This window comes from Anser anser (genome assembly GCF_964211835.1).
Source record: "Anser anser genome assembly, chromosome: Z".
In the NCBI taxonomy this organism is placed as follows: Eukaryota; Metazoa; Chordata; class Aves; order Anseriformes; family Anatidae; genus Anser; species Anser anser.
In genome coordinates, this window is record NC_139723.1 from 16,080,139 (window position 1) to 16,106,674 (window position 26,536).

A 26,536-nucleotide genomic window follows, 5' to 3' on the forward strand; every position below is an offset into this window, starting at 1 on the left:
TAATGATAAATTAATACTCATGCTAGGTCAGAAGGAGTGTGTAGGAAGGGCACCAATTGACTTGTTCAAGATTTTTTGCCTACTGCTTGATAATATAAAAAGGAATTATCTTAGTGCTTTACTGAAGATGGCAAAGACATAAGTCCGAATGATGGCTGAAAATAGTTTTATTTTGTTGTTGGATTTTTTTTCAAATTGTTATAACTGGGCATGAGCTGATCCAGAGCCAAATCTCATTGCTGAGTCAAGTGACAACTGTTACTGACACAAAAAAAAAAAAAAAAAAAGACATTCATTTTATTCTTTTCACCATAACTCAGTGAACAAAATGATCTTACTCATGTAAGCATTGAGGCCAGACTGACTTAAATGGCAGTGGGAACTAGAAGCATAAATCCTGCTTATCAACAGGTAAAGTTGTACAAAATTTGGATCTTTGATGTTTACCTGAGTTCCAATGATGAGGTATGCTTGAACTGAGAATACAGGGAAATGGATAACTCACTTCAAATATTCGAGTACTCTTAAACTCTCTCTACATAATACACTGAAGCAGACACTCAGTAGTGTAGTTTCAAGTTTACAGTTTGTCTTAGAGAAAAATTAGTTGAGAGAGTGTTCTGGGTAGCTTGTCTTGCTTGCAGTATGCATAACTAAGTGAAAAGTTAAATACAGAGATAAAGCATAAATGATATCGATTTTTTGCACAATGAAAATGATTTAGACTTTATTCCCACATAGTACAAGTGTGGTCATGGTGCAGTGGGATAGAAAATATACTATTCTTTTCAAAAGAACCAGAAGTAAGGGAGAAGATGCCCTAGATTAAGATGTCTATATGCCTACCAGAAGATGATTATAAACTTGTTTAAACATAAACAGAATTTTTTGTTATGACATTTCTTTCCTTTTCTTTTTTCCCCAACATTTAACCACTTAGACTTTGATTTCATTGGCCTATATGTTCTCTGAGAAAGAAAGTGAGATATCCAGATGGTGAGACTAAGTTTGCTTTGTGAAAAAGGTCAGCTCCAAGAGGCTCATTTGTTACAGGAACCAAAATGTCAGTGACAAAATTGTAAAAAATGTGATATATCCATGTATAAAAGGCCATACCTCCAGAGAGTACAAATTGGCCCAGCTCTACTGGAGTAAATAAATTTATATCAGTGTGTATCATTCACCTTATAGGAGATTAGTTGTCATGTAAGGTGGTAGAAGACAAAGTAGAAAGACAGTAGCTGATAACAGAATATCAGTAATCTGACAACAGAATGCTAAAAGGGGCTTAATATGCAAAAGCACATCCTAACCTTACTTGCAGCCCATGGTCATTTGCCCTAGACTCCAGATGGGAACAATAGCCAATAGCTCCGGTCCTTGCTGCACTATCTTTGTCTACATGGAAAACTCACATTTTATAGGAAATACTATTTTTCTCACATAAAAGCAGAGACCCTCCAGACTCTGAGTCAGTCATGGAGAAAATAATTGCTCTTGTTATCACAAGGTTTGAGTGTGGATAATGACAAGTGAATTGTTTAACTAGGTTTCTTCTTTGTGATTACACTACATTAAGCTAAGTGACTAACCTTTTATGGTTCAAAGGATGAAGTAAAAATTAACTGTGAGCAACTGAAAATGAAACTTGGTATGGACCAAGGTTTGTCTTCCATTTGCATGACAGAATTTTCCTTTGCTTGGCACAGAACTGAAGTTGTTTGTGCCCCTGATCTTCAAGAACAAGCCTCAGATTGCTGATCCAAACCTGTCAGGTGGTGATCATCTGCCAGCTGTGAATATCCAGGGGCACATGAGACAGATTTTCCGTAATATATCAGAAGTCATCTTCAAGCTATCCAGAATTCAGGAATCCTGCAGAATGAATGGTAAAATGAAGATCCACACTTAGAAAGAAACTAAGATTCATAAGGACCTTACCTTGCACAGACGACCTGCACCACTGAGAAAACTAAGCAATGAAGCAGAATTTAATGTTGATTTGCAAACTGGGGAACCACTAAGGTTGTAAAAAAAAAAAAAAAAAAAATGAAGAGAGAGAGAGAAAGAAAGCAAGCCCTGGTGAGAATATAATGTACAGTTTGTTCAGCTTTCCAAGAAGTTCCTTAACCTAATTGGTCAGAAATTGTGATTTATTTTTTTTATTGTGTTTTGTTTGTTTGTTTTGATTTGTTTTAATTGTATTCTCCTTCTAGCAAACAAAGAAATTAGAACTTCTTGAAATTCATGGACATCAGAAAGCCAGACAATAAAGATGAAGGCAGAGACAGAGATCTTCAGACAGAGAATACTTTGTGGATGACTCACAGGAGCTCACCAGGAACGTCGGGTGGCACATTGGGAACCACTCAGATCAACAGTGTACTGAGCACTGCAAGGTGAGATATATGTTGCGGAAAGGACCACTATCCCATAATTTATCATCCTATACCCACTATACCATAATTTATTGAGATGAGTTATCTTCCAAACATTTGCTTTTTAATGCAGAATTAAAATAAACGGTTTGAAAATACTATGAATCTTTACTGTCTTACTTCCATTTGTTCTAGCTCAGCTGGAGGTATATGAATACAGTTAATGGTTTCTTGCATGAGAGCACAGATTTTGATCAAAAAAGCAAAGACAACATTGCCACTGAGAAAAAGTAATTTCAGACAGAAACTGCAAGTACTCAAGCTAGGACGCTGTCTCAGATCCCTTGTGAGAGAACAGATTTCTTTGCACCCCTGCAGAATTGCAGTGAACCAGTGAGTCTCACACTGACAGGAAACTTACTCTTTAAGCATCTTCTCCATTGAGCTATCACCCTCCAGAGAGCACCTCTGAGACAGCTGGAATTTTTTAAAATGGATATTCAAGACAGGTGCTTCCCTGGGGCATATTCCCTCCCCTTTAGAAACTTTCAGAAATGTGCTCATGGATGCCTCTTGCTATATTAAGGAAATATATATATATATATATATATCTTACCAGTGGTGTTATTCTCCATTAATTTGAGAATTCCAAAGTCCCATACACTTAAAACTTAATACTCATAAGTAATAACATTAATCGACACTATGTGTACAAGTTTTAAAATCCGTTCACTATAATGTAGAACATCTAACAGTTTTAAAATTAAACTTAAACAAAATGTTTATCATTGCATGTATTAAACTTAAACAGCAAAATCAGAGCAATTAGTTTCACAATATTGTGCAACCATTAACCAGGAATGAAATCAAATAAAGTGAACAGAAATGCAGTACAGTTCAGTAGAAATTAAGCACAAACAGCAGAACATAATGGGAAGCAGATCCTCCCTTTTCCTTACTAACCTCACAACTGTACAAAATATACCTCTGTCACATTCTGTGTTTATTCTCCTAACAATGGGTGTTAAGATTACCTCTTCTAGCTCTCCATTTTAGTTGGAAGTATTCAGTAACACACAGGCTCAATAGGCAAAAGAGAAGCTGGAATCTTTTCAATTGCTGAATCTTTCTGGTGTTGATTCCTATACCTAAAAATGTCATATTGTGCTATAGGTTTTCACTGATATGGAACTATGTTTGTGCTATGCGTAAAAAGTCTTTATTATATTAAAAATAAAATAAAATACATGCTGTCTTTGTGTCTTTCTATTTCTGGGAAACACAAAATACCAGGTTCTGCCCTCTCTTTCATCATTTTTCAGTCAATAACAACTTCAGTGTCCTCAACAGGATTTCACCATTATGAAATGGACTGAAAGCAGAGTGACATGTCTAGAATACAAAATGGAGGGATTTTTTATTTAATCCCCACTGGCATTTAGCATTTACTTTCAAAAATAAGCATTGATAAATCTCACCATTTTGTCCTCAGTAGAAGCACTACATATTCAACTTATGGAAATGCACCCCTTTCCCTCCAGCATGGGTACCTACTCAGTGCCTATGAGGAAAAAAGCTAAAAGGAAAAACACATTATCACTTTCTGCTGCAAGACATCACCCATTACCTGGTAGGATATGACCACTGCTATGTATTTCTTCACTAAAAATGGTTTGCAGCCAGCCTCCTCTGGTAGCCAGTATGGTTTGCCAGGATGAGCCTTGACTTGGGCCAGGTCTACCTTGTGTGGCAGAGCACAGCACAGAGTGCTCTGAGCCAGGCTGGAGAGGTCTGGCATGCTTCTGTGGAGCAGTACAACACTGTGCTGAGAGCAGTGCTGGCCCCCAAATCAAAATGCAGTATTAGTGCAGGGCTCTACCTGATCTTCCTTTTCCTAAGATTAATTAGCTCCATGGAAATTAGCTCCATGGTAGCAGTTCTTTCTTTTTTAGCAGACCACGGTGGGGAGTTAATAGTGTGTACCACCATTAACCATACACTTGTACAGCGCAAGAACACTCTCTAACAGTTCCAGTATGGTCCCTCATGTAGCAGGAAGATTAGGTAAAAACATCTCTGAAATGTCGAGAATTAGCTAAGAATCATGAGCACTAATCTGACTCACAATGGAGTTAATTAAAAATTGTAAAGGCTAAACAGTTCAGCTTGGTTCAGTCGCAAATGTAGCAAGCCTTCTCCCAACCTACCACCCCCACCCCTTCAGTGCTTGCTCAGCAATTCAACAGATATGCATTTACACAGCATCCATAATGCACCACAAGCTGAAATGTTTCAAGCACACCCAGAAGAGCAGAGTGGCTTGGTGAGGGTAATGCATTAAAGATTTTTAGCAGAACCATTATATACACATTTGTAACTGCTTGCCCGTAATGCTTATTCTGTTCCCTACACACACTGCATGCATCATTATCTTGACACAGTCACTGGTAGACAAGAAGAAAGGATGGTGTCTCTCAGTTGTCATGTGCCACATTTTGCTAGCACAGAAAGACAATTTCATTATATAAAAGTATATATACTACATACAACCTCTGAAACTATCCAGAGAAAAGTACATCAGGAGACATCTTTGCATACCAGACACCCAAAACTGTAAGCATTCCAATCTGGGGTCAATTTATTTGATGACTGGTTGTAATACCATTGGAAACAAATCCATTGCTGCCATTGCCACCAGCCTGAGTGGACAAACTTCTCAGAAAAGTTAAAGAAGAGTTAGACTGCTCTGGAGCCAGCCAAGCAACGATTTCATAATTGTTGTAGGTAGCTTCTGAGCTATGATTTGCCATTACAGCCCACTTCTGGATCATTTATCAAAGGAGGTTTTGCTGTTCCTGTTGGCCTTAGAGAACTGCGGAGATACTCAGAACATGAGAAGGTCTGAGATCATACTAGTGTGTATCACCAGAGCAGAAAGTTTGACCAGAATTAAAAGCAGCCATTAGTTTTGCATGCACATATACTCTGTGCAGTTTGACAGTCCATTGGTAGTTTATGCCACCCTTTCTCCTTGGCTTTGCAATGGGGTACTGCATCATGTCCTCACGGTAGCTCTAAAATATAGGAAAATAAATTTCTTAAACGATTTTTTTTCAGAGAACTGAAAAAAATCTTAGGAAGCTTTCCTTAAATTCTTCATAAAAAGTCACATGAACATAGTACCAAGCACAACATCTTGAACAAGATAAAACCAGTAATCATTCAAAGGTAATTGTTTTGAACCAACTCCTACGAATTTGTGTGATGTTTTCATCCTTGTTCCTGGCTTTACTGCATTCTGAAAAGTAAAAGGGCCACAGTGCTATAAGAAGTATTACAATTACGATTCTGAAGCCTGATAAGAAAGATAAATGTTTCTAGGCTCAAGACTATTTCTAACACAGATTTGCAGAGCTGAAAAAGAGCAGATTCTTCTGAAAATACTGTAAAAACTGCACAACTGGTAAAAAAGTCATTAAAACTTATTAGTCTTACCAGTTATCTTCTAAGTGTGCCCTAAAGTGATTTGCCTGTCACTGAAAATCATACTTGTGAATACTTGGATAGATTGCCAGTACTAATTATCACCAGCATAGGTCTGCACTCAAAAGCTTAACAAAGCCTGCTAATGTGTTCTACAGGCTTGAATGATTCAATTCACTGGCCATTAGATTCTCACCGGCTGAGAATACGAGGTTCAAAGAAAACATCATCATACAAATCCTCATGGGCTCTTGCCCAAAATCTTATTTTATTTAATCTGCTGTAGAGGCAGGTCACTTTCTTTTCTCTGATCGACACATTTGCTTAATGACAGAATTTCAGAGGAACTTTCTGCTTTTGTGAAATGGAGTTCAATTTGTTAGAATTCTGGCTAGGAAACAAAAACTAGGATGGGGAGAGGATGCAATCTGAAATATAAATGTTTGGACAGTTCCTGTATGAGTCAAGTGTTCTGTTGCTACTAAGGTAACATATTTCACTTTGGAAAAAAACGGGGGGAAAAAATGAAATAGTACTAGACACCATGGTGCATTTGAGAGACAGAATGACTTCAGAGTCTGCTCTGTAGCAGAAACTGACAGATCCCTGAACTTTAGTCCTGTAGAAGATACACATTTCACGTTATTTCACTGCATAATGTGATTTTTAAGTAATTCTAAATTACAAAAACACTCATTCTAATTTCTAGTAATTTGTGCTCATAACCTATGCTTCTTTGTGCTGCTTAAAATATATATTTTTTACATAATTAACTTTCAATTTTGGACAAAAAAAATCATTATTATTTCTGAAAGAATAAGTTAGCATATTAGTTATTATCCTGTGGTGTGATGAAATTTGTGTTATGAAAACAATGTGAATGGAAAACAAACTACAGAATGTTCATGTAATTCTATGGTAAATTTGCACTTGAAAAATTCAACTCTCAATTACTAATTTTTTAATTATGTGTAACATGAAATGCTCAAAAAAATAGAAATTTCTGAGTTTTAAAAAAAAAAAAAAAAAGTCACTTATTTTGAATAAAACCCTTCCAGAATCAGAAAAGCCTGTACTTTTTCTCATTATCTCAATTACAAGGAATCTTTCATAGGCAACTATACATTCCTCACTAGAATTAGAGTGATCATGTGCTCATGAGCCTGAAATGAAATCTGAGGCTGCATGACCTTTTTATAGAGCAATGCATTATGTGGTTTTGATTGGCAGCCTTTAATGTAGACATTTCAGGTGTTAGTATCGTATTCTGTAGTTTCAGACCTGCTGAATTCTGCATTGGGTTTTCTGTTGATTTAGAGAATAGTCACGATGTCTTTAAAGGAATCCCACAGATATATTAATATTTGAAGAACATTACTTGTATTTTACTGTCATATGAACCACTATAAGAATACTGATTTGCACTCAGGACACCAGTTAAATAGAAGCCAGTATTGATGACTTTCTAAAGGGAAATAATACCCATATGCTTCTAAAATTAAAAGTTATAAAGCTAGTGAAGTAAAAGATCTATGCTTTGTATGCAGGCATTCTGTGAAGCTGAAATAAATGACAAGGCTTTTATTTGGAAGAAAATTATGGTAAAATAGAAAGTCTGGTCAGCAAATTCAGGTAACGTCCTGATGAATTACTTCAGATCTTGACTAGATCACAAAGACTCAAACAGAAAAATTAACAGGTTCATCAGTTATCATGGACTTCAGGTATAAAGCACAGAGCATAATCTATTGTTCCACAGACTTTTCAGCATGTGAAAAATATTCAGCATTCCTCCCATAAGTTTCATTTTTATAGGTATAATACCAATTCCATCTGTCTGTATTTCTTATCCTCAAGAACTTTTGAATTTCTTGTTCAGTTTCCAGAAATCTGTTAGATATTGAAGTCTAAAATGTATGTAATTTCTACAAATTCAGCTGTGTTAAAGAAGGCCTTAATTTGTGCATTTAACTAGAAAGCAGAATGCTTTTAACACCTGTAGTTTCTGCTAACCTGTTGATTGGCCCATTAACTTGGTTACCCCAGATCATTCATCCCGTTTCCTAACCAGACAATGAAAGAGGAAAGGAGAAAATAAGCCTCTTAGTGACTCTTCAAGGAAAACTGCAGTATTTGGGGGTTTGGAAGGAAGCAGAGAAATACTTCTGTACTGAAATTGTTGCAAAAGAAAGATGTGAACTGTTGTACCTAATACATGAACGTTGCAGATCTGTAACAGATCAGACTTCATGAGCTCTGCTATTCATTGAATGAATTTAGCCTTATTTTTAATCATAAGTTTGGAAGCAGTAATATGCAAACATCATATGCATATAACCTCCATTTTGCCAATAGATTTTTTTTTTTTTAAGGGAGAAATATTTTTGGCAGCCTTCCCAGTGATATGTATTACAAATGACCTATAATCTTTAAAAAGTTTGGATATTCTTAACTACAAAACACATTGTATTGGTAGTTCAACATTAAATACAGAGATTTGTTTATCCAGGGCTTATAGGTATACTTCAAACTTTATCTTGGCTATATAAATGATGGATCTTCTTTCTTCATAAATATTGTAAAGATATAAACACCTATTTATGTATATCATGTAGAAATAATACTTAATCATCTGAACTTATTCTGTAAAAGATTTCTCACAATAAAAGTATTTACTATAAAATTATTTGATACTCTGCATTTTTTTTTTCCAGGATGCTTTTGAAAAAATAGGCATAAGACAGAAGTGAGTTTGTGTGTGACATTTCACCTTGTATTTTTCCTAGTCCATTTTAGTGATGTCTTCCCTCTCCTTCCCAGAACAAAACACTTCTGAAAGCCTATGAGAGAAAGACCATGATGCCAGAAACAGTTGTACTCAATCCATTCTGGATAGGAATGGGTTTGTGCTTAATTCCCCTGTTCCTTATTCACACCTGTTAAGTGGGTTGTCTGTGTCAGGAAATCAATATTTTATACAGTTCATTGTGCATCAGTTATAATGTGGTTTAATCACTCTTGTACATCTAGCACTTGCTAGCATAGTAATAATATATATTGAGGGGTTTGGTTCCCATCCTTTGGGCATGAAGATTTTTATTTAATGAGCTACAAGGCTGCTAGAAATACAGTGCACTATTACCAAAAGCAGTAAGAAAAAATATTTTATACCTGGTGTTGTTATAGAAATGTGCCTAAAGCAGGGGGAAAAGTTCTGCTCAATATAATGAGTTGTGGTATATAAAAGGTTAATTCAGAGAACTGCAGAAGCAGTCTGATTTTTTCCACCTCTGGTGAAACAGGAAAATTATGACAGAAGCATATGATAATTTATTCATTTGTGGCCCAATTCTTCATTCAGTTTAAAGCTGAAAGCACAGATGAAATACACCATTATAGCCACAATGAAGCTCTTACAGTATTTTGTATGAAGTAAAAATACAGATTTATCCATGAAAGAGGGAACAGAATAAAAAGTGCTTGTTTGCTAGATAAATACCCTAACAAGTAGACTACAGAGTGAAGTCTTTTTGTTAGCATTGTGAAGCTGAATTTCTTTGTTACATGGGGTACATTCTCCAACAGATAAGTGGAAATTGCCTCTCCCTAAATGAGTCTGCAGGTTTGCAGTTAAGAACCCTCCTTGTGTAAAACATATACGGTCTCATAGCCTCTTTAACTTGATGAGGCATTGAGCCCAAGTTTTTCAATTCATGAGTGAGTGGACCAACTCCTAAGCTATTATAGAGCCAGCTGGAGAGCAACGCTATCATCTTCTGCTATTCTGAAAAAGAAAAGAGCTCATTTTTTTACACAAAAAGGTTGCAGAATCACCTGTTCTCAAAGTTGCTCATTCAGGATTTGCAGACTGAGAAATAAATTAATTTCCATGTGGAGATGGGATTTCAGGTCTATTTTCTCCATCCAACAGTTTCTAGCTGATTGGGTCTTGCCAGGATCTCATGCTCTAATTCAAATTACAACTCTGAGAAGCCCAAATTTTGTGCACAACACAGGATGGTGGTGGCCTGCTTAACTGCTCCAGACCTAATGCCAGCTGCATGGAAGAAACATAGCAGATCCATCATTGACTGGATTCAGAATTTAGTTCATAGGCTTTATCTGGACAACTAGATGTCAGAAGCAGAGTTTTCCTGTTTCCTCCTGCCCCCAGTTTCTTTTTTAAATGCTTTCCTTTCAAAACACAACAAGTATCCACAGGCAAACAAGCAGTTAAAAAATAAGCATTATCCTCAAATTTTTCAAGTCCTTTCACTGAAAATAGTTCTACACACATGCATGCACACACACACACACAGGCACAAACACTCAGTATCATGGAAACAGTGTAACATTCATTCTGAAATTCTAGTAGCTTCTGAAACTCTAAGGTTGACCAGATGAACACACCTAAATGTATGCTGCAGCTGGGAGCTCTTTCACTGCCATGCAGCACACAGAAGAATAAACTGCCATGATTTGGGTTCCTCAACATGATAGCAGTATAATGAAACAAAAGCAGTATAAATGAAACAAAATCAAAAACAAAATGGTAATATGTTAGCTATACAAGTGCATGACCTTCCACTTGCTCCTTCCACCTGCCTCATTATTATTACAGCTGTTTTACCGGACATTTTCACATTGAATCTTTTCTGTAAGTTTACCTTTTTCAGGTAATAGTCACTAGCACTATTGTCACTGGTGTCACTGGTGTTAAAGTCAGTGATAAATGTCACTAATCATGACCTTTCCTTTTCTCACTGACTCCTACAACAAACCTTCTTTGGCAGGACAGGCCTTTCTGAACAATGTCCACAGAAGGAGAGAAGGTGCAGAAACTTAAGAGGTTGCTTGGCTATGGTAGCTAAGCAGGAGGACAAAGTCTTACAGATATAACAGCCCAATCTGTGAATAAAGAATCAGCACAAAATGGGAGCTAGAACAGAGGATGACCACGTTAAGTGCAGTTTTCTTCCTCCATTAAGTGAGAAATACCTCTTACCATTAATACCAGTGTTTAAGAGGGAATAATCTGCTCAATCCTAAATATCACATGAAGATCAGAAAATTGATGCTGTTAGTTACACAGCCCTAGAAGGGTTAGCTTCATAAGCATGCAGCTTCCAGCAGTGCCCACAAATCTTAAGCATGAGCACCCTGTGCTAAGTAGGAGACTCTGAACAAAAAATCCAGAGACTAAGGGAAGGCCTAGAACACAAGTCCTATGAGGAATGGCTGAGGGAACTGGGGGTATTTAGTCTGGAGAAAAGGAGGCTCAGGGGATCCCTTATTGCTCTCTACAACCACCTGAAAGGAAGGTGTGGGGAGCTGGGTGCTGGCCTCTTCTCACAGATAACCAGTGACAGGGCTAGAGGGAATGGCCTCAAGTTGCACCAGGGGAGGTTTAGATTGGAAATTAGGAAACATTTTTCTCAGAAACAGTGGTTAGGCATTGGAATGGGTTGCCCAGGGAGGTGGTGGAGTCACCGTCCCTGGGGGTGTTTAAGGAAAGGTTGGACGTGCTGCTTGGGAACTTGGTTTAGTGGGCAATGATATTGCTGTTAGGGGGATGGTTGGACCAGATGATCTTGGAGGTCTTTTCCTACCTTTATGATTCTATGATTCCAAGGTCAGGCTTTGCTGGTTCTGGCTTCCATGGTGATGTTCCCATCTCTTTCTTTTTTTATTTCCTTCCCAGAAAATCTCTCATTTTCTACACCCATGACAGATGCTAGCTACCTGATAACAAAAAGTTGTAACTTGCTGAATATCCAGATGTTCTATAACTGTCTCATTGCATTAACATCAGTTTCACATAACAATATATATCACTTTTATTGTAAGTACTGCTGTATTCTAGAAAACCCAGTAAAAACAATCAGCAGAAAAAGTCAGACAGACTAATGTCATGGAGATACTTTAAAGTGAGATCACTTTAGAAGAAAAACAATATACATAAAAAAGGTTTCTTTAGTAGCTTGATTTGTTAAAAACTTCAGTTCTCATACAATCCTGAGAATCAACACACTGGATGAGTATATTTGAAATGGAGGTAACAGAGTAGGGCCTGGCAATACAGCACGAAGGAATGTAAAGTACTAAAAACTGCTGTGGAAAAGGGTGAAATATGAAGAATATTCTGCTCTCTAATATTTTTCAGGATTAAGAAGAATTTGGTGCTCCACGGAAGTCACTCAAAAGATTGCTGTCAGATCCTGAAATTGAAGCAAACATTCATTCATTCATGAATTTCCCTCCTAGACCTTCTCTCCACAAAACTCAGAAGCAATGCTCTGGAAAACTGGAGCAATGCTGAGCTGCCATCTGGAGATGCCTCCTCCAAAAGCAGGGCTAAACCCAGTTAGAAAAGGATTATTTTTTTTTCCTCCTGCTGCTGCTGTTGTTGGTCTCACCAACTTACATTTAAGATAAGAGGTGGACAAAAAGTACAGAGCTTTTTCTTCCCTGGCACTAAAGGAAAACCTTGAACTGCTACAGTATGGGCTGGTCCTACTAGAAAGTCTGTCTTTGCCATAGCAAAAAGGGGCCCAGCAAAGAGCAATACATGAGTGGTGCTAAAGTGCTTCTGCAGTCTCCATGTACGAGAAGAACCCAGAAAGTGACCTTTCATCTGATCCTACAAACACTTCTAGTGCTTTAAGTTAAACAAACTCAGAGTGTCTATGTCCAAGAAAGTGCACTCTGCATGCATTCTGGGTTTTTGCATCTGCTAATGTCATAAAGATAGTGAGGGTGGTGCTGGGATAGCTGAAGAAGCTAGATTTAATAAGGAAGATTCCACACCATTCCTTTGAGAAACAGTTCAAATACCATAAGGAATCACTGTGGCTACATCTCTAAGAGGACCGAGATGTGTTTATTTATTTATTTATTAAAGCATTAAACCAACACCTTGGAAAGAGCAATAAAGGAAAGAAAAAACAAAGGATTTTCCCTAGATAATTTGCAGGTCACATCATGGTTGACAATGATCTTGGCTACAATGTGTTTAAAACAAAGAAATTTAAGCTATGTCAGGCCTATAACAGAATAAAAATCACTGCTTCATTTATGAAACAACAGTGAGTCCTTTACATAATTTTGACAATTCGTAACTGTATCCTGCCCCCTCACTGTTTTGTTCTGATTAACTGAAAGATTTGATGAACTAATCTTTTAGTTTATCAAAACTAAATCAGATAAATTTCACCTCCGTTCATCAATGAAAAATATAGAAAGAGCTGCTTTTCCACACAAGAGCCAGCAAACATTCTAGCAGTTCCAGATAGACTTGTTCTTGTGCCACAAAGGATTGTCCTCCTTGAGAAGGTTTGATTCTGAGCTGCTCTTCCTAATTCCAACAGCCTTACTAGCAAGGTTCTGCTCTTACAGGGAGAGAGCTATATATTTTTATGTAGTATTTTTGCTTTACAACTTTCTCAGGTCTGCAGTACAACCTAAAGAATTCATTTCATTTTGGACCATGTTTCCACATTCGCAAAACATCTTGTATGGGTTTGTTTGTACAATGTGACAGAGCAAAATATTTCTTCTGCAAAAAGGAGAAGATTGACTTTTGTTCATATTGTGCTCAGTGCTGGAAAACAGAGAAAAAGCAGACAACAGAGAAAAGTGGAAACACAAAGGTGCACAGAGGGCCTCTTCTCTAGGATGCTCAAAATCCTTTCATGTCAAAACTGTAAATGTTTCTTTTACAGTATTACAGCAAATCTGAAACAGAGGAACAGTTATGTCAGTTTTTGCAGAACACAAGAACAAGATGTTTGAATTAGAATTCAGTCAAGCTGATCTTAACTCAGGCAAATCAGCTACCTGACACACGCTCACTTCTTATTTAACCTGCTCATACTTCTCTATTTAGGTAATTTGACTGTGGTGTTTTCATCCTCCTAGGCACCTGAACTCCACAACAACCGCTCTCTAACTCCCTTTCATCAATGAAAAAGGGGGAGAAAATACAATGGAAAGGGCTCAAGGGTTGAGATAAGTGCAAGGAGATCACTCACCAATTATTGTCATGGGCAAAACAGACTCAATATAGGGAGAATCATTGCATTTACTGCCTATCATTAGCAGACCAGAGCAGTGAGAAACTAAAAGCAAACTAAAAAACACCTTCCACGCCATCCACCTTTTCTACCTCCTCCCCCCGAGAACTGTAGCACAGGGGAGGAGGGCAAAGGGGGCTGCGGTCAGTCTATAGCACTTCGCCTCTGCTGGTCCTTCACAGTCACTCTCTGCCCCTGCTCCACGTGGGGTCCCTCCCACGGGATGCCGTCCTTCCCGAACTGATCCTGTGGGGGCTGCCCACAGGCAGCAGCTCTTCAAGAACTGCTCCCTCATTGCTCCGTACCACGGGGTCCATCCATCCCCCAGGAGCAAACTGCTCCAGCACGGGTCCCCCACGGGCGGCAGCTCCCCCCAGACCCCCTGCTCCTGCGTGGGCTCCTCTCCATGGGCTGCAGCACCTGGTGGCCAAGAAGGTCAAAGGGATCCTGGCATGCATTAAAAGGAGCATGACCAGCAGGTCAAGGGAGGTGATCCTCCCCCTCTACTTTGCCCTGGTCAGGCCTCACCTGGAGTACTGTATCCAGTTCTGGGCTCCCTGGTACAAAAAAGACGGGGATCTCCTGGAAAGAGTCCAGCAGAGGGCCACAAAGATGATACAGGGCCTGGAGCATCTTCCCTATGAAGAAAGGCTGAGAGACCTGGGTCTGTTCAGCCTTCAGAAAAGAAGACCGAGGGGGGATCTTATCAATGTTTATAAATACCTGAAGTGTGGGAGACAACGGGATATGGCCAACCTCTTTTGAGTGGTTTGTGGGGACAGGACAAGGGGCAATGGCCACAAAATGGAACACAGGAAGTTCCGCACGAATATGTGAAAGAACTTCTTCACTGTGAAGGTGACAGAGCACTGGAACAGGCTGCCCAGGGAGGTTGTGGAGTCTCCTTCTCTGGAGGTATTCAAGGCCCATCTCGACGCCTAGCTGTGCAACCTGCTATATGGAACTTGCTTTGGCAAGGGGTTTGGACCCAATGACCTCTCAAGGTCCCTTCCAACCCCTACAATTCTGTGATTCTGTCATTCTGTGAAACCAACATGGGTATGGACAGCAGCAATGTCTGCACTTTCAATAAGAGAGAGACTCTTTCAGTAACATTTCTTTATTTTCAGATGTGATGCTGCCAGGCGTGGGGTGCCCGCCTAGTGCCGCCGTCGGGGCGGCCTCTTGCGGGGCTGGGGAGAGTCCTGCAGGCTGCTGCTGGCCCTCCTCTTCGGGGCGCGCCGGCGCCCCCCAGGCAAGCAGTCCCTGCCCTGGGCAGAGGGACCTGCTGCCGCCTGCCCTGGCTCCTCAGGTGCCTCCTCCTCTTCTGTGGTGGCAGGGGCACGAGTCCCCCCTGGAGAGGTGGCGTGGCTGTGGGCAGCTGCGGGGCTGTCCTCCTGGCTCCCTGCAGCGTGGGCGTCCTGGCGGTCACGCTGCCGGCGGATCTCTGTGCTGCACAGCTCCACAGCGGCAGTGATGAGCCGCACCACGAAAGGCAGCGTCTGGTTTTTGAGGCAAGGCTGCAGCGCCCGCACCAAGCCCTCCTCGTCGAGACCGTAGACGCACAGGTAGCCGATCACCGTGCTCAGGCCCGCAGCCACCTCCCACCACTCGGAGCCAGAGATGGTCTCCAGCTCCTGCTGCAGCCACGCAAGCAGGGGCTCGACGTTTTCTGGGTGCTCCCTGAAGAAGGCTGCCCAGACCTCGGGTGGGAAGCTGAGGTCAGGAGCCCTGGGCACTGGCTCCACAGCCTCCTGCTCCTCCTGCTGGTCCTCAGCCAAGTGCTCTGCAGGCTCTGGGACAGCACACTCCAGATAATCGTCGTCTGATCTCACCGAGTACTTTATGGTGTTGATTGTCTCCCTGCAGAAGGGGCACCATGGATTCTTCATTGCCCACCGCAGGGCACAGCCATAGCACAGCCGGTGGAGACAGGGGGTCATGTAGGCGACATCATCCCGACTGTCCCCACAGGCTGGGCAGGTCCAGTCCGATGGCACATCCATGGCCACCGGGCTCTACAGTGGGCTGGGGAGAGCTGAGGTGAAGAAGCTGCTCCCCTGCCCCGGCGCTGCAGCTGCCAGAGGCTGTCTGAACCTGCACAAGGGAGAGAGGCCAAGGTCACTCATTGTGCCAGGGTGAGCAGAGGCAATGCCCCCCTGGCACCTCAGCAGAAATCCCCCAGCCCCACGGCTGGGCCGTCCCGTGCCCCCTGTGGGCTGCCCCAGGGCACGTGTCCCCGCACAGCTCACCTGCGCTGCTGCGAACGCGTCCCGCGGGGCCCCGGCTGCCTGAGCCAGGCAGGGCCGGGGAAACACAGGCAATGACTGTGGGGACGGGCACTGAAACAGCTGCCGGTGGCCCCACAGCACGGCTCTACCAAATCCTCGCTCGGTGCTCCAAGCCTCGCACACACGCTCAGCAGGAGTCAAGCCACGAGCTAGGCTGACGTGGCCTCTGCTGGCGCCCCAAGATAAGCAGCGAGGGCTGCGAGGTCACAGCCCATCGCTCAGTGATGTCACCATGGGCCATCTGCCCCAACAGGGCCTGTAGCACTTTGCCCCAGATGTCACAAAGACTGTTGTGTTGTGTTGGTGTTTTGATGTGTCTTTTTTCTTTAAATTTTTTTCACCTTGATATACCATTAAGTGGGTTGCAACTTGGTTGAACAAGCATGCTAAGAGAGTGGGGATCAGGCACAGGACATCTCTTGGGAGGCCAGTTACTAGTAGCAACATAGAAATGAAAGGAATGGTTGATACTCCAGAAGGCTGTCTTATCATCTCTTTGCCCCTGCTCCACGTGGGGTCCTTCCTGAACTGATCCTGTAGGGGTTGCCCACAGGCAGCAACACTTCAAGAACTGCTCCCACATGGCTCCGTACCATGGGGTTCATCCATCAGGAGCAAACTGCTCCAGCACGGGTCCCCCACGGGCGGCAGCTCCCCCCAGACCCCTTGCTCCTGCGTGGGCTCCTCTCCACGGGCTGCAGCTCCGGCCTGGGGCCTGCTCCTGCGGGGGCTCTCCATGGGCCGCAGCCTCCTCCAGGCCACATCCACCTGCTCCACCGGGGGCTCCTCCACGGGCTGCAGCGTGGAGACCTGCTCCGTGTGGGACCCATGGGCTGCAGGGGGACAGCCTGCTCCACCAGGGGCCTCTCCACAGGCCGCAGGGGAACTGCTGCTGTGTGCCTGGAGCACCTCCTGCCCTCCTGCTGCACTGCCCTTGGGGGCTGCAGGGCTGGCTCTCACCCCTCTCTCCCAGCTGCTGTTGCCCAGCACTTCTTTCCCTTCCTTAACTCTGCTCTCCCAGAGGCCCACCCAGTGTCACTCATGGCTCAGCTCTGGCCAGCAGCAGGTCCCTTTTGGAGCAGCTGGTTCCGGTTCTGCTCTGACATGGGGCAGTTGCTGGGCTCCACTGACAGAATCCGCAACTGCAACTGTTAACAAAACCTTGCCGCTTTAACCCAACAGAGAAGTATACTTGTTTTTTCTTAGGCTGTGGCCATCTAGAAGTGTTCAGCATCAGACAAGTGTTCAGTCTGAAAGGTTATGCTGAAAAGAAGCACTGTCACAAGAGCAAATTCCAGTCTTTTAGTGAATTCAGAACTTCACCTACAACTTAGTAAAGACCATACTAAACCAACTGGGAGGAAAGGTATTTTCACTAGCACTAGAATGGTAAAAACAATGTAGATTTATTCCCTGTTTTTAAAGATTCATGCAGAAGCCATCAAGGCTCACGGTGTAGTCAGAGTCAACAGAAAGAACCCAACATTAAGATTTGTTTTGCTTGGTTTGTTTATTAACCTTCCCAATATTGTTAGAGAATCCCCTCCCATCCCAGGAGCACAGGCTTGCAATAGAGAATATAATTTTGTGATAACATACTGTATTCTTTTTTTTCTCTATGAAGAAAGTAAAACAGGTGAGGCAACACCTACAGGTGACTCTCGCTTACTTGCACACCTGGTGGAATGAAACAAAATGGGTATACATTATCTGCCTAATACTTTCCCTTGCAGAAGTGGAGAAGAACTAGAATTGCATGTTATTTTCCAGGAGAAAAGCATAACAGAATAGCACTGAAGTTAAATGACAATATGAGGCTGGAAATAGATCATTCTAAATGAAATGACGTATTTGTAGTGCTGAGAAAGAACAATAAAAGCATGCAGAATGGCTATTCTAGTCTAAATCACCACGTAAACAAGTTCTTGAAAGAGACAAATATTCTGGATTCTATCTGTGCAGGAACTTCACATTTACTTCCAAACCCAGATGCAAACTCAAAAGCCCCTTTCATTCCAATGTATAAACATAAGATGTACTGTCAGTATAGTGGAAAAGTGATGAAGGCATAAAAAGTGCTCCTGTAGATGCCTTTTCATATTTTATCACAGTGACATTGACACTGAAGTTGCCAAAACAGGCTGTCCCAATCATCTCTATCATTTAAACATCTCCTGCACATTAGAAAAACGAAAAGCATTTGTTTGCTACAATTTTATAACGCTTCGAAACATAAAAGGTGTGCTGAAGCATTTCTCTTTGTTTTAAAATTCCCATGTTTTAATAAATGCACTTTTCTGAAAAAAAAAGAAAAAAGAAAAAAAGCTTGCTTAAAGTCACATTTCAAGCTACATTAGAATACATTTTTGCATTACTAACTGCAATGCTTTTATTTTGTGTTCAGCAAAAAAAGTGTGTTCTTGCTTCATATTAGGAACTGTGAGTTAATTGCTGCAAGTTACCTACCTCCCTCTACAGTGTAATTTAGCCTTATAATAAATAGCACACATTAGCTGACTCAGAAAGATTAACATACTCCCTTTACCTTCCCCTGCCACCTGGAAAGCTGCCTGGAATACACGTTTCACAGATGATCCCAAAAGGTGGTTTTTGTTTTGTTTTCTTTTGTTTTCTTTTGTCTGTTTGTGGCTAACAGAACACCTAATGTTCACAGAGGTGTGGAACAGCTTAAGTTTATCATCTAAAAAAATACAGTAAAGCCACAAACACCATTCTGGTTATCCTGCATTTTGCAATATCATTGTTTACTCAGATATATTTTCTTACCAGCTAAGTATTTATTATTATTATTATTATTATTTAATAATAAAGTTCCTTTCTAACTAAACCTTCTAAGGTTGTCAAATCCATCATTCCATTCCCTAAATTAGAAATCAGTTTTTTAAGTCTCAACAAAAGCTTTAACATCTGTAAAAATAACTTCTGGATACATTAAGTGTATTTGTAGCATCTGTACGGTTTTTCTTCTATAATATTTATGAGACCATGAAACTATGACAGTAGTATGTAGTTGTTCTCAAAGTTGCTGCTTCAGTTCTTTCTGTAGCTCGGAATACTGGAAAGTGAAGTAAAATTATTCATTAACATGATACACTGGACAATCCAGGTTTTAAGTTAGATTAAAATAGGGATGCTTTGTTTGTAAACTGACAGGTACTTCAAAAAAAATAAAAATCTTTTAATTACTGAAGCAGTATTTCCTCTCCCCACCCACACACCACCCCATCCCCTTTTTAATTAAAGATGGGATCAGCATTCTCATTAACTTCTGGGGGCCTGATATACCACTGCTCAGCACTCTGCACAGCCACATGCATTTGTACAAAGTCCTTAGTCAAGAGCTTTTCATTCTCACTTGGCACTAGCATTTCTAACTGCACATAAGGAAATGGAGAAGACAGATATTCACCTTGAAATTGAGGCAAGGCTTATAAGCCTGTCTTCCTGTGGGGCTACAAAAGGATACCTCAGAAAGTAAAGAATCACATTGCTCATTCACACTTCATCCTGCAAGAACCTCCTTAGTCTTTAGAGAATCCAAATATTCGTGGAAGCAGTTCCTACATTCTTGGCTACTTTACTTCACAGTTTAGTCTATTCAACTGAAGCAGGTTGCTGTCAACCTTTACTCTAACAGACTTGCAGATTTTACAGTTCAACACTCTTTTCCACCTAGAGAAAAAATGGATCCCAGTATTTTTGGCTTTGCCTTCATATTTCTGTTTCAAGGAATTCAATCAGCACTCCTGCATTTAACAGTTGCTTCCATGTCAAGACTGTAATGTTTTCATACGCTCTCGGACTGTTTAAATTGCATTTTTTTTGACTATTTATTGAAAATTTTTCGTAGTCTTATATATATATTTTTTTCAGATATTTTTACTTCTCTGACTATTTTAAGATTGTTTAACATTCTATCCCCAAAACTCAGTAATATTGCAACACACTCCTGTGTGCCTTTTCATCATTCTGACAGACATTTGGAATATCCGCTGCCTTTTTCTCTAATCACATTGTGAACCACCTACTTTGGCCAGTATTATTTCATCTGTTTTGTTCTGATTTCACAAGGCATCTTATCACATATCATTAAAGCACTTAGGAAATACCACTGTGCTCAGTGGAGCTGATTAAAGAGATGTGCTGTTCAGCATTCTAACTGTTCTGTCTCAATGTAATGGTTGCCATGTTCTCTGATATTGCTGTAGAGCTCCCTCCTCACAATTGAAATTTGGGTCCATAACACTCATTTGGTGAAGAAGCAAGATTTGAAGCAAAAGTCATGCCCATAAATGCTCTTGCCCTCCATGTGTTCCAAGACTTTCCTCTTTCAGGAAACCTCCCAGACACAAACCTCTTGAGGTGTTTGCTCAAAGGCCATTTATTCTGTGTCTCATTAATTCAACTCAAGAGGAAACTATCCTGCATACACAGAGATAGACAGATGCAAACTTGACACACAAAAAAAGCAACTCAGAAAGTCTTTCAAAAACAATTTAAAAATGTGAGATGTGGCATACACCATTCTTCTATGACAAAGCAGAAGAACCTTTCCCTTGTCAGCTTGCTGAACTGAGGCCCACCTGTGTCACACAGGGAGGGCTGCTACACACAATTTCTGGTCATGTCTTAAGGAGTCTTGAAATAACCATAAAAGTCAATGTGCTAATAAAGAGCCATGAGATTAAATAATAAAGAAAATGAAATATCACTGTAAATGGCTATTACTGCAAGCTTTATATGTGAGTGGACAGCAATTCATCACGCAGAGCACGACTGGTTGCATATTGTTGCTCTCTTTCTCATATATATTAAAATTAATATCCCTCATGAATTTTGATGACTCTTTCCTGCTATCAGTTTGTAATACACAACGCCTTTACACTGGCCTTTTCCCAACAGGTTGCCAGGGCCCTGTCCCTGGGCCCTGCCAGGAGCCAGGCTGCTACTGCTGGGGCGCAGGGACAGGACAGGCCTCGTGCCAGCACAGGCACCTGTCCCCATGCCAAGGGGGGACAGGCTGGCAGGGAACTATCTGTGAACATGACAGGGTTTGAGTGTCAGGGTGGCAAGAGCCATGGGGCCTTTGGGGCTACAAGCTAACTGCATGTTCCCCTGCCTGCTCCACTTCCATTGCCTGATCCTTTCCCCCTGGCTGCTGGGAGCCTTCTGCCCTGTCTTTCATTACAGGCTGTAGGTGGCGGGTGAGAGTGGAGGGCTGAGGGCACTTCCACACAAATTTGTCACATTCCCTTACCTAAACTATCCAAACCCCCACTAAAGCTCTTCCACTTACCAAATCAAAACTAGTAAATATTTAAGGGCCATAATGGCCTCTGTGAGCAGGGGGCATGTTACTCCAAGATGAAGCAAGTAAAAGGCAAAATGCTGTGACATGGGCATCCACCAGGACCTGCCTGTGAGGTCATGGTGATCATCCTCTCTCTTCTGTGTGGGGGAGCAGTCTCACATCAGGAGGTAGCAAGTGAAAGGAGAGACTTTTAAGCATGCCCACAATGTCTTTGAAGCTGGCTTTTCCCACAGTACAGAGACTGAGCAGTGAGTGTGCAACGTGACATGGGCGATGCCAGGTTCATGGGTGGGGCTTAGGCTGAGTGTCTAGACAGATGGAACAAAATGTGCCAGGTGTACAGTGGTGTATTTTTTGTGTCCTCCACTCCCTGGTCAAAGTGATAGATTTTGATCATCAAAAACGTAAGATCTGCTTTCAACTGGAAAACCTGAAAAACAGTTAATGACAGATCGGGCCATTCCTATTACCAGTTCAGTCCACCTGAATGGTGGGTGAAGACAGTTCTAGAAGAACTGGGCCATCCATATAAAATCTAAAGAACTGTGATGTCTACAGCAATGCTTTACTGTAGCTGGTCTCCTGAAAGCTGTTGAGACCTAGGATCTGAAGGGATGACTAGGAAAGCTACTTTGAGCTTCCCTAAGGCTTTGTACCAAACAGGCTCTTTGTCATTTTTTTGCTTCTCAGCTCTTCATCTGTCACATGAGGGCAGGAATACTTACTTTGTTCTACCCTGTTTTATATGCCCCTTGCAGTTAATGAGCCCCTGGGTGGCAATGGCAGCTTCTCATAAGAAAGTGCCAAGAGCAATGGAAAGCTGGTCTCACAGAACACTTATAAGTTCTCACCCTTTCTCCTGGACTGATATTTGTGTCAAAGGTCTGAGGCTTCAAAGTGTAGCTGGTTGGTAGAGAAGCAATTGGTCTTATCAATAAAAATAGTTGTTCATTTGTAGACATCCCACATGCCAGTTCATTGTGGTGATGCCATCTGGAAAAATTCCATGGCAGATCTTTTCAGTGCACAACAGTTACGAGGGCCTTTGTTTGTTTGTTTGTTTGTTTGCCTGTTTCCAAGTTAGGGAAAAAGAGTTAAAAATAGTCCTCTAAAAGAAAAGAGGGAGCCAGATCTTTGGTAATGTCTCTGTCCTGCCCCATGATGTTTCATCCTATCTCTGGGACCTTCCTTCATGGGGAAGAACTGTGCTGTTGCCTATGTGCCTGAAGGATGAGGAACAGAAAAATCTCATGTTGTTTCTCTGCTTCTCTGCAGCTCGTAAGCTGTAAAAGAGCTTTGGGTTTATATGTTCCTTGGGTAAGCCCTGCCTGAAAATTAAATCTGTAGTGTAAGCAATCTCTGCTGGTCATTCAGCCTGGTTCATGACAGGAGCACCAGGGAGTTTGAGATTTAAATATGAAGGCTTGACCATACATCATCTTGCTCTGGAATGAAGGAACATTGACTTAATGAGAGAGAGTGGAATTAACAATTCTAAAAAGAGTGTAGGCTAAAAGAAGGCCAATGCAATCTAGTTAGAGCAACAGCTGGGTAGAAATCACAGTGTACCTACCCATCCAAATTTGCTGCTATCTTTGAGACAAGGTTCACCTGCCACAAGGCCTTTCTTCACCCAAGTGACCATTCTTCCATTCTGGACTGCATATTCTGCGGGATCTTCTGGCTATACTGCATGCCACAGGACTGTATAATGACACGATCCTCAGAGTAACTGCCAGTGAGAAAACATGCTGGAAGCTGAAGGAGGCTCTCAACAAAGGCAGATAAGGTGATCTCAAAAGCCAACCTGTTTAACTGCTGGTGACAACCTCAGGGATGAGGTTCTTCTGACTTTCAGCAGTGAGAGCACCTTGCTAACTTGTGGGCTCGCTTCATAGACTTGATTTTGCCTGCCTATGACAGCAAGGTAAAAGCACAAGAAAGACAAACTGCATGTTTCCGATTTTGAAAAGCTTGTCCCTTTTTTTTTTTTTTTTGTCTTCATTTCTGTTCCTCTTATTTTGCCCTTGATTTGTCATGTACCTATGGGAAACTCATTTGATTTTCTTCCTCCACATCTTCCTCCGAGAGGCATGCTGAGATAGTAGTGAGAAGAAAATGAACAGAAAGCAAAGGAGCTAGGTTTAGGAGGCTTATGAAAGTTCACCTGGCATGTACCTAACAATCTCCCTGTTTTGTAGAATAGAATAGAATAGAATAGAATAGAATAGAATAGAATAGAATAGAATAGAATAGAATAGAATAGAATAGAATAGAATAGAATAGAATAGAATAGAATAGAATCAGAGGATATCTAATTTGGAAAGGACCCACAAGGATCATTGAGTCCAACTCCTACTTCCACACAGGGCCACCTAAAAATCACACCATATGTCCAAGAGTTTTGTCCAAATGCTTCTTGAACTCTGGCAGGCTTGATGCCATGACTAACACCATGGAGAGCCTTTTCCAATGCCTGACCACCGTCTCAGTGAAGAACTTTTTTCCTAATACCCAGCCTGAACATTTCCTGACACAGCCCCATGGTATTCCCTTGGGTCCTGACACTGGTCAGAAGAGAGAAGAGGTCAGCACTTGCCCCTCCAGGGCGGAGACACTTCACCACACTTATGGGAATCAGTGTTGATGATTACCTGTGAGAGCAGGGAATTGAAGCCAACCTGCCTCCTTGTGACCAAGTAACAGGGGTGCTCCCTCTGGGCTCAGCAGCTGTACTCAAAGCCTTATCTGAAGCTCTTGGCATTGCATTCCTCTGAAGCATGCCTTCAAAAATTCTTTCAGCTGTCCTCTTTGAGAAATGGATGCTAGCTTTGGAGAAGCCAAGGAAACAGTGCAAATTGCGTGAACTGAAAGAGTGAGCCTTGCAAGCATTTCCACTGTGGTAGAGCACTGGAATTTTCGTGCAGATTGACAACCTCATTTAAAAGCCTATCATTTCTGTCAGCTAGCATGGTTGAATTTGGATGGAAGGTAACATGGGAAAGCATTTCCCTAGTCAGAACAGTTCTTTAAGGCACTTGAGATTGCTCCACAAAATTATTTTCATTAGAAGGGGAGAGAGGTTATAGTGCCTTAGTAAGGGTAGTCATTCTGCTGTAGCTCAGGAAACACTAGTCTTTGCAATTGAAAAGCAGGAGACTTCAAGGTTGACTTAGAATATTTTGGAAGCTACAGAACACAAGCTTAAGCCTTAGGTAAGCCTCCAGTGACATTATGGGATTTATTAACGTTGTTGATCTACTTAAGGACATGGAATTCTTTAATGCTGACCTATCAGACCAGATCTTAAAATTAACCTTGTGCTGAGCTGCCTTTGGGGATTTTTGAATGGCACTTATGCTAAGTCACTAAGAAAAGCACATGTTTTTCTTTTTTTCAGCAGTAGCATCGTTTGTGTGAGTTAAATGGAAATGCACTCATATAAAGAAGTAGCAGCCACTGAATTGATGCAGTGGTGTTACATTAAATTTCTGTTCCCTTAGGGTAGCTGACAATTGCCTAGAGCAAATCTCTTTCTCCTCAAGCAGTTACTTTCTGTGCTCTACCACATCAGTCAAAACACTTCAACCACCAGGATGAGTTCCAGCAATTTGACATCTGCATTGGGCCAAATAACGCTGAGCCGAGTCGAAGACAACTTGCTCCCACTGGAAGCACTGATGGAGATGAATGACAAGGTATGCCAAATTTATCAAACAGCTACAGCCTTCCGATCAGAGTATTCCTGTTGAGCGGTACATTGCTGTCTCCTCTTTTGAACCTTTGTTGAAGAGCTTGACTTAAAAGCAAACATACGGCTGCAGCTTTCTGCACAAAAGCAAGGGTCAGGAGTGGGAAAGGCTGTTTGATACATTTTCAGGACCAGTGGTTTGAAACGTTTGAAACCAGCAGTTTTATGTGTGCAGGAGAAGGTGGTGGTAGAGTTTCTGATAAACAACTGAAATAAAATATTTGGGAAGGAGATTGTTTGGCTTTTCAACCCATCAGTTAAGAAATCACAAGCACACGTGGACAGATCCACAGGTGAGAGGATGAAATGAGGATCATCACTAAGTATGGCTGGTCCTTATTCTTCAGTTTGTTACTGAAGTACACCTGTGAATGCAGAGAGCTTCTGAGTGCTTGAGACATTAATGCACAGGGCCTCAGAACATGCATGTGAGGAGAGACAGACCCTAGGTTTGCCTCTCCCTCATAGCCTCCAGTGGGGCTTGATGGGGCTATGATGTGAATGAGTCCATCAGACAGGCTAAAGCTCATGTCATCACACTTTTCCTTTTGACCCATTCCACATTAATACTTTCTTCCATAGCTAACAAGAGCCAGCAGCTCTACTTCACAGCATTGCCTTCACAAAAGCACAAGTGCTTTTTTTATCCTCCTTTCTCCTTACTAAGATGTTTAGAGAGACTGTGATCAAGATTCCTTTCCATCTGCTTGCTTGACTCCACCTAACCTCAAGTGCTGGACTTTGACTTGGAAGTCAAACTGTTGCTTGAGGTGTTGTTTGCAGAAACTCCTGGAGCAAGCTCTTCTAGAAGTCAGAGAAGAATAAGAGCTGGCCAACCTGCAGGCAGATGAAAAACTGCATTGTGCAGAGTGCAGAGTTTGCTGAAGTGCAGTGCCAGGAAAATCAGAAGAGACAATCTATCGAGGAGGAGGTATGAGTCAGTAAGAGCAAATCAGGCCTGTCTCTATGTTCGCCAGTTACAATCACTTCCAGAAAAAAAAAAAAAAAAGAAAGGGCAAAACCTTAATTGATGTCTGATTTGCCTAAAATGATCCTGCTGACTTTGAAACTCCTCAGAGCAGTCTGGTGGCTTCCTCCTGCATTATTCTGTTTGCTGTCATGCCCCAGCCTGGGGCAGGAGGGTTTCTGTGGAGCATCTATGCTCCAGGGACTCTATGTGGACAGGTACCTGATGAAGAGAACAAACCTTACAGCATTTCCTTGTCTAG